Source organism: Helianthus annuus, chromosome 16 (assembly GCF_002127325.2).
Source record: "Helianthus annuus cultivar XRQ/B chromosome 16, HanXRQr2.0-SUNRISE, whole genome shotgun sequence".
NCBI lineage: Eukaryota > Viridiplantae > Streptophyta > Magnoliopsida > Asterales > Asteraceae > Helianthus > Helianthus annuus.
In genome coordinates this window covers 19,125,221-19,135,109 of record NC_035448.2, presented here as the reverse complement: position 1 = coordinate 19,135,109, position 9,889 = coordinate 19,125,221, and the positions used below count along the sequence as shown (strand labels likewise).

Sequence of the window (9,889 nt, the reverse complement as noted above, 5' to 3'; positions counted from 1 at the left end):
TTTTTCTTTTTATTTTTTAGGATTTTTCTAGTTTTTCAGCTTCTACAGAGCTCAGCACGGGCCGTGCCTGGTCGGACACGGGCCGTGCCCAGCAGTGTTACTGGCAGTTTTTAGTTTTCCGAGTTACAGAAGGCTGAACACGGGGCCGTGTCGGTGCAACACGGGGCCGTGTCCAACTCTCCAGTAACAAGGATCCGGAAAACAATCACTGTAACTCCGACCACGGGCCGTGTTCACTGAGCACGGGGCCGTGGTGAACCTTCTGACCAACATTCTTTTCTGTTTTTGTTGCAGGAATTAGAACCAGACGCCACCTCTACGTAGTGTATGAGCTCCAGTTCTAATAAAGACATAAAAAAACCTCTAGAAGAACCCGAACGCTTTCTCAGAAAAAGACTCAAAGCTAAAAACCAAGAGAAGGTTTCAGGGAACCCACTTCCAATGGCGGACCAATGTACCCTCATGGATTATCTACGACCCACCGTAGGTAATCTCGGCGCCGCTATCAATGCACCGAATGTTGAAGCCAATAACTTCGAACTTCGGCCGCATTTGATATAGATGCTTCAAAACTCTGCAACCTTCCATGGGCTTGCGGACGAGGATCCCCATCTACATATTACTAGTTTCTTAGAAATATGTGATACCTTTCAGATCAATGGAGCATCAAATGATGCCATCCGCCTCCGAATGTTTCCTTTTTCACTAAAAGACCGAGCAAAGGCTTGGCATAACACCCTCCTAGCTAGATCGGTAAACACTTGGGATGAACTAGCCCAAAAATTTCTATATAAGTATTTCCCTCCCGCTAAAACGGCTAAATTAACGACTGAAATTAATACCTATTCACAAGAGGATGGGGAATCCTTATATGAAACTTGGGAAAGGTTCAAGGAGCTATTGCGAAAGTGTCCTCATCACGGTCTTGCGATATGGCAACAAGTATCCACTTTCTATAATGGGTTGTTGCCACACACAAGACAAACACTTGACTCTAGCTCCAGGGGACTTTTAGGTAATCGCCGCCCGCATGAAATATATAATCAAATTGAGGAAATTGCTCAAACCAATTTCCAGTGGCACACTCCCCGAGGCAATGAATCTATTGCCCCGGGCGCCCATAAGGTTGATGAAAGCACCTCTTTACAAGCCCAAATCGAGGCCCTTCTAAAATTAAAAAGTTAGAGATGACAAAAACAGTCTCGGTTATGGCTTGTGAATGGTATGGTGGGCCACATGAAAATTGGAGTTGTATGAAAGAAACAGATGATCAAACAGAATCGGTAAACTACATTGATAATAGACCTAGGCCGTCGGGTCCTCCAACGGGCACCTAAAACCAAGGATGGCGAAACCACCTAACCTTCGTTGGAGAGAACCCGGCAATAGTAGTAACCAACAAAATCAACGAACAAACTTTCAACAACCAAGAAATGAATCATAAAATTTCCCTCAACAACAAAGTAGACGAGAGAGGCTTGAAGATACTATATCTCGCCTTATCTCCGACACTGAAAAGAAAAACTCGGATAGGTTTCTACAATTAGAATCAAATTTTAGAAATCAATAAGCTAGTATACAAAACATCGAAAAACAAATAAATCAACTAGCCCAAAATTTCTCCGAGAGACCGCAAGGCGCGTTACCAAGTAATACCAAAACAAACCCAAAGGCGCAAGTTCATCTCATCACCTTACGGAACCGTACCGTGGGTCCCGCGGAAGGGCCACCGCCTACTGAGGAGATCACATCACCGCCCCATCAAGAGAAGGTTACTCCTCCACCACCAGAGCCCACCAAGGCTCCTCCGGTTCCGTACCCTGGTAGGTTAATCCGTCAAAAGACCAATGAGCAATTCGCGAAATTCGAAAGTCTACTAAAACAATTGCATGTCAACATTCCTTTCATTGACGTCCTAACCCAAATGCCTAAATACTCTAAGTTCATGAGGGACTTCCACACTCATAAAAGGAAAATTGAAACATTGCAATTAGTTAACTTAGGCGAAGAATGCTCCGCCCTCGTACTCAACAAACTCCCCCAAAAGAAAATTGATCCCGGAAGCTTCACAATTCCTTGCTCGATCGGGGACTCCCCCGTTCGTAATGCACTAGCCGACCTTGGGGCTAGCATTAACCTCATGCCCGCATCAATGTTCAAAAGACTCGGCCTAGGAAAAACGAGTCCTACAAAAATGAGTATACAACTTGCTGATCGGTCCGTCAAATTTCCGCAAGGTGTCATTGAAAATCTACTAGTCAAGGTCGACAATTTCGTCTACCCGGTCGACTTTGTCATACTTGATATGGAAGAAGACACCAAAGTCCCCCTCATACTAGGGAGACCATTTCTCGCCACCGCACAAGCAGTGGTGGACATGAATGACGGAACACTCACTTTAAAATATGGGGATAATGAAGTAAAGTTCGGGGTTGGGAAGAGAATAGAGGACGATGACCCGGTCAATTACATGAAGGTTATTGATTCGAGTTTGGATGATGCTCTCCGACGGTGAAACATGGGATGCAAAACATCCCGCTCGGAAAACATATAACCTCGCCTTGGGTCTAGCCAAGGACCCTTATAAACGTGGCGCACCACGGAGGCATTCCGTGGAACTATCCTTAGTTTAGTTTAATCTTTTAGTTTTAATTTGCAGGAATAAAACACACTCGGGATGGTCAAGGATAACAAGGGAAACGAGAAACATGGCCCCATGCACGAAAACAGGGCCATCGACGACAATTTCTTCATTACAGTAAGCTCAGCACGGGCCGTGTCTAGCCAACACGGCCCCGTGCGGAACATCCTGCAGAAAATTGCCCAGTTCAGGTAACTGGACACGGGCTGTGTTCACTAAACACGCCCCCGTGTCCAGGCTTCTGTTTCTTTTCTTTAATTTTTGTTACTGGCACCTGAACACGGGGCCGTGCCCGGTCACCACGGGGCCGTGTCCAGACTGCCAGTAACATAAAATTTGCTTTTAACACCATTTTACACATTCAATCAACCTAAAAACTTATTTTTGGGACACATTGAGGACAATGTGTAATTTAAGTGTGGGGGGATGCTAAAACCTTGAATTTTGCAAGTCCTAATAACAAGCCTTACACAAAACTCTATTGGAACCGCTAATCACCCCAAATTTTTTTCAAAAATTTTCACTTTTTTTACTTGTCTAAGTTTAAGTTGGGAATTCTAATTCTAACAAGGTTATATTTTTACAAATTTACAACCGATAGCGTCGTGATAAGAAGAACCAACATAAGAAAATTATGAAACGGCATGACAAGCTTAGTTAAAATTTGATTATATATACTTGATCACGTAAAAACCCATTCCCACAAAAGTGAGTTTTGAGCCTTTATAGAGCATACAAATATACATCTTTACACTAAATGCTCATTTTTCGTTTCTGGTGTGAATAGCCGCTTGGTTCTTACGACTTTAGAACTTGCCACGATAATTCATTCCCGGTCCTTACCAACTTAAACCCAAGTAAGTAAATGTTGGAGGCACTAGGACTAACCCTTTTTCTTTCAACACCATTATTTTCATTTTTCTTTTCACCTACCCAAAAATTGCCCCTAGTAAACCCCTTTGAGCCTAAACCTTTTCATTTCTTAACTCAAAACCCTTTTACCCACCAAAACCCCTTTTTCATTTTTAACCCCTTATTTTAGTAACAAAACTTGGTTTTCGTGTGACTCTTGAAAAAAAAAATTGAATGATGATGAAGTTGGAAATAAACAAACAAAGCTCCTCAAACAAAAGCTTGTTTGAATAAATACTTTATTAAAAATAAAAAGTCACAAAAACAAAATGTTTTACGAAAACCAACGCTTTTTACGCCTTTCGCCCTTTTCAACTAACCACTAATCCAACCACCCACCTTTAGCCCAAGCCTAACCCTTCACCCAAAAAGTCCTCTTGATATTTACAAAGGTATAAAGTTAAAAAGGAGGAGGATTGATTGCTTGGCAAGCTTATGGTAGAAATAAGTTCCATGCCGCTCTCGAGTGATTCACTAAAAGTACACCTTCGGCCGAGTGTGAGTGATTTCCCCCGTGAGGTATGTGAACTTGTATATAAATGGAATTTTAGAAAGGTATGTTATGCCTTAATAAATAATTTTATCTTATGAAATGTTTTTAATAAATCATGACGAATAGGATTGTAAATAAATAAAAATAAAACCTAAACGATCTTGGAAAATCCCGACACTCTATGACAAACCCAAAAACCTTCTCTTCTACCCATTCCATTTGGGAGTGAATAAAGCCACATTATAATGAGTTTTGCTTGAGGACAAGCAAAGATTAAAGTGTGGGGGTATTTGATACGCGCAAAATGCAACATATAAATTATATCAATTGTGGCATAAAACTAACCCCTTTTTAGTACTAATGTTGGAAAAAGTGTGCTTTTGTCTTCCTTTTGTATTTTCAGGATTAAATGAGCTCAAATTAACAAAAGAAGCAAAAAGACAGCAAAATCTAACATAAATACGAGAAAAGGGACAAAAGTGGATTGCCCGACCCCTCGACAGCATCCTCCCAAGCAAAAAAAAGAAGACAGAAGACTAAACACGCCCCGTGTTCAGCGAGCACGGGGTCGTGCCCAAGAAGCAGTAGAAAAGACAAACCTATAGAAGCTTCTATTGCCCACCATGGGGCCGTGCCCAGCGGACACGGGGGCGTGGTCAGAGTACTGTAGGCGCATTTATTGTAATTGCGAATTACAATTAATGAAGAGAGAGAGTGTCAGACGTACATGGGGGCCGTGCCCAGCGGGCACGGGGCCGTGCCCAGGCTTCTGTTCAGCCTATAAATAGGAGTACTTGGAGCCATTTCAACTCATCCCTTGGCACACCACCTCTCTCACACTTCACCCACCACCCACCACCATCACAACCCCATCATCCACCACCATCATCCATTGTCCATCATAGAGTGTGTGAGTCATCTCGGGATCCAAGATTGATCGTAAAAGTTCTTGACAATCAAAGGCCATATTTGCCTAAGTCTCTTACATCACCTGGTGAAGACAAGTGTCTAGTGTAATACTTTTTATTTTTAATCTTTTGCACTTTTTATTTGGTTTTGTATTAATGACTTTAATAACTAGTTTCTTATGTTGAAGGTGATTCTTCCTTATCGTTTGTCCGTGGTGTCTTGACATTATTTTACTTTCTATATAAAATAAAAGATTTTCACCATTCATATCTCCACGGTCTATATGGAGGTATGTTGGCTACCTGATCGGGGGTTAAGGGAACGGTTTGGTAAGAGTCTTGCCCTTGTTCAGCGTTTAGAGGTCCTGCAAGGGACCTGAGTCAGATTTAGTAGGATCTCCTTCAATACCCAAAGGTATTGGATGGCGGGGATCCAAACTCTTTGACCCCCTCATAAGTTAAACTACTATTAATACTATAACCCGGCTACTTAGGACTGTATCCCTGCTGACTCAGACTACTTAGTCGAGGGTAACGTCACCTTCAAAAGAGGGGCCTACCATAATTTGCATTAATAACTTAATTAATTATCTTTCAATAATCCGACCCTTTAGGATTGTATCCTTGCTGACTCAAACTACTGGGTTGAGGGTAACGTCACCTTCAAAAGAGGGGCCTACTACAATAACTAAGATAATCTCTTAAACAAGTGCAAAAGTGTGAAAATAATCAAAGGTTACACTATACACGAGTCGGATCCAAGTGATTCATCTTGTCTATCTGTTTTTAATTTTATTTTTATTTTTCAGCATTTAGTTAGTTTTATTCTAACATTTTGATTTGATTAGACGTTGAGGATAAACAGTACTAAAAGCTCTTGTGTCCTTGGACGACCTCGGTATCTTATCAACACTATACTACGTCCACGATGGGTGCACTTGACCATATGTGTGTTTAGTGTTAGTGAATATCGTGTTTTATAAATTTAAAACTTGGCTAAAAAGTGTAAAAAGGGCTTAAAATATATACCTAAAACATATACACACTAGCACGCATCATACATAACCCCTGAGGGTATGCACAAGTCGGTTTGTTAGTACCTAACTATAGACTAGGTCGTTTCTAAGACATCGACCCAGACTAGGTTGAGTCTTGCCTAATTCCCTATAGTTATGGCTCTGATACCAATCTGTCACACCCCAACCGATGGCGGAAACATCGGGGCATGGCACTGAGCGAAACAGATTGTCCAGAAGTTTCCATAACAACTATTATTACCAATTATTTAAAGCATCATGTCCCATACCATGACATAAAAAGTAACATAATTATTACAGGCAAAGTCAAGACAAATTGTTCTGTTTCGACAACTCATAATTTAAGTACAGACAATTCGTTTATTGGTTTCTAGACCTTTCGTAGCCTCGATTTCACAGCAAGCCAAGCATTTAAACATCTTAAGCACCTGCCACATACGTTAAAGTAAAGTCAATACACATAGTGTAAAGGTGACCATACAAGTTTGATAGATATAATCGAGTTCGAAATCGTTTACGCATATCCAGCACGTACACAGTGTGAAATGAAGCACGTAAGTTATCGACATGATCCTATCAATACCAATGACTGCGGGTTGACTGCGCAAGGCAGTTCGTAATACACACTCACCACTGTGAGTCATGTAATTAATTGTCCTTAACAACCCCTGAGTGAACAGGTGCTGAGTCCAAACTATAGTACTATCGTTGCTAAGGCAGGTAGATAGTAATCCATGTGTAAGCATAACAAACAAGCTTTCATTAAGTCACGTATAACATGCGGTAGTGGTTAGCGTTAAAGTATTGCGTAGTGTGTTCGAAATGATTTAGAATAAGTAACAAATGTAACACCCAAAAGTGCATAAAGCAAAAAGGGTTCGAGTATACTCACGGCGATGATGGATTGAAGGGAGCGCTAGGGTGAAATTAGCCTGATCAGAACGATAGCATAAACGATAAGCGGCGCGTAAAATAGTGTAAGGTGTCAATGGATCGGACGGTAATCTGATCGGATGGCAATCCGATTGGATGGCCAGTCGATCGGGTGACAATCCGTTCGGCTGGTCATCCGATCGGGTGACCATTCGATTCGATTGTTACCTCGTTTGGGAAGGATGTGTTTGTGTATGATGGCTTGTGCTTTGAAGTTTTCGTTGTAGCATTTTGAAAACAGAGAAGTATCTCTACCTTTCAGGTCGGTCAATCGAACGGCGGTCCGATCGGGTGACGATCCGATTTGGTAGGACACTTTAGCGAGAACGAGTTCACAGCAGTTTGTCACTCGATCGGCTTGCGATCCGATCGGGTGGCAATCCGTTAGAACTAGTAATGCATTAAACATGTTGAAAATTGTTTAAGTCCCAAACGTCACTCGATCGGACGGTCACTCGATCGGACGGCAATCCGATCGGGCGGTAGTCCGTTTCAACGTTTAGATCCTTTGAATAGTTGGAGAAATAGTTTAAGTATGGAACCAAGTGCAGCCCGATCAGACGGTCGGTCGATCGGGCGGCAATCCAATCGGGTGGTAACCCGATCGGACGGCAATCCGTTCCGACGGTCTGATTGTTCTAGCACTTGATTCTGTTTGAAGTGTTGTAGCTTTGAATGAGACGTTTTGATATCTTGCTTGAACAACAGGACCCTTATCTCGTCCCAAGTGACCCGGCCGAACAGGAATCACCCTAGTCCGAACAATTCACGGTTCGAGTCGGTTGTTCATGTTCAAACCCAAAATCAACATCTCTCCCGGATAGAATTCGGATCTGGAACTAATGCATCACTAAGAATGAGTAGAAGATCAGAACAAGCTTCGATTCCATCGGGTTTGAGTGCATTGAGTGTAAAAGAGTTGAAAGAAAGTTAGAAAACCATCTTTCAATCCTTTACACCATGAATATGTTCAGATCTATGCAAGATCTTTGTTTATTCATGCGGAAATCGTTCAGATCTAAGTTGTTCTTGGTGGATTGAAGCCAAAACATGAAGTTCATAAGAACACCATGATGACATCATCCTAGAACACCTCAAATCTAGTGATTTCATGGTTAAAAGTCAAGATTCAAAAGATAGAAAGGTGTAGGAGTGCGTGTAAATTTAGAAAGTACAAGATTTAGGTGGAAAACTTACAAGAATCGCGAGAAATCAGAAGGAAAGTAGGCTGGAGTGAGCTGGTCGAGTGAGAGCTGTCAACATCAAGTGATGTTGACATATGAGGGGTATTTATAGGGTTTCCATAAAAGGAAAGTGGGGGAAAGTGGCTGGTCGATCGAGTGGCAGCCCGATCAGGTGGCAGCTCGATCGAGTGGCAACGCGATCGGGTGGCAGCCCGATCGGGTGGCAACTCGACCGGTTGGCCACTCGATTCGAGTGATAGGAGCGACGGGTTTTGCTGTTTCGATTCGCATGTTGAGCGTTGCAATGCGATAGAGTTTCTCATTCAAATTACTTTTAATCCCAACTGCTATATCTAATATACAATCATCCTAATTAACTTGCATTTAGCGTTTGCGATTCGTTTGCGATTGAGTTGCGATTGCGTTTCGATTAACCACCGCAACATAACAGTAAATAAACACGCACACGTAACACATAATATGGCACACACACGTAAAACAATATCCAGAACACATAATTCGGGTTGCGATTGCGATTGCGATAAGCGATAAAGCAATAATACAAGCGATAAATAGCAATTAAACCTCGATTATTAACAAGTACTCCACATAATACAACTAACGTAACAAAGTAAATAGACTATCTATAAGTCAAATAAGTCAAAACAGCAGTTGAGCAAGGAGTGACAGATCGCAGTTAGCAATCTTTTCTTCCTTTGACTTCAATGTTGACTTTGACTTTGACTTTTGAAACACAGGGTGTTACATGTGTGCATCCGTGTAATTATTAGACAATGATTAATGCTTAATGACTGTGCTGATTTACAAGTTATGACATGAATTGCTTTCTGATCATTATCATTATACATACATGTGCATCATATATTGCAAATGACATAACATTACTGCATGCAAACTATATTGATTCAAATGGTGCACGAAACAAAGATAGCACAGTTATCAGACAAATCAGAGAAATGCTGACGGAGTTCAGTACATAGACCGACATGGTATTGAGATACAAAATGGACCAGAAACCAAGAGTTACACTAGTATAGTATGTAGGAAAGTAAGGATCATAAAACTGCCTTCCTAGTGATAGTTTGAGTGCCGGAAAGTGCCTAAAACTTACATAAACTGTAGAATTCTGTAGAAATCAGCAAAATTCAGCATTTAAACACTCTAATATCATGCAGAAATATGGTTAAATAGTCCTGAATGTTTTCCTAAGTGTCAGGAATCAAAACTGTCACAAAAGGACACTACCCGAAACACCAAATTTTCACTAGAAGCATTGTTTTAACATTACCAAGCTAGTTATGGTCCCCGAACATCATAACACACTATACAACAACTAGTAACTAACTAACCTAACTAGTACTTGAATTTTAACCATGAAATCTAACTTATGGTTATCACCTAAGCCTAGACCCCCCCCCCACCTAGTTCACGGCCAACACAAGGGCCCCACATGTGATTTTATTTGCATTTTATATTAGATCATGTTTCCTACTCATTTAGCACATTAACCATTAGAGAAAGTTATGTTAGTGGATTATAAATAAACCTCCAAGACCATAACCTTCATTTCATTCACATATCACCAACACACTCCATCTTCTTCTTCCCCTCTTCTAGTCTCGGCCGAACACCCACACTTATACAACTCCCATCTTCATTCAAGTTCCATCCATTCTACATATACTCAAAGGTGCTAGAAGTCATACAAGGAAGCTTGGAGCTTGTGGAAGTTGAAGGACCTTTCTCTTGTGCTTTTATCC

General features: G+C 41.3%; 1 non-coding gene across 1 annotated transcript; it reads right to left on the bottom strand.

Moving 5' to 3' along the window:
- Positions 1–819: 819 nt before the first annotated feature.
- Positions 820–926, bottom strand: LOC118488511. The gene has a single exon (XR_004885053.1). It is a non-coding gene; the product is annotated as a small nucleolar RNA R71 (small nucleolar RNA).
- Between the last annotated feature and the right edge of the window lie 8,963 nt (positions 927–9,889).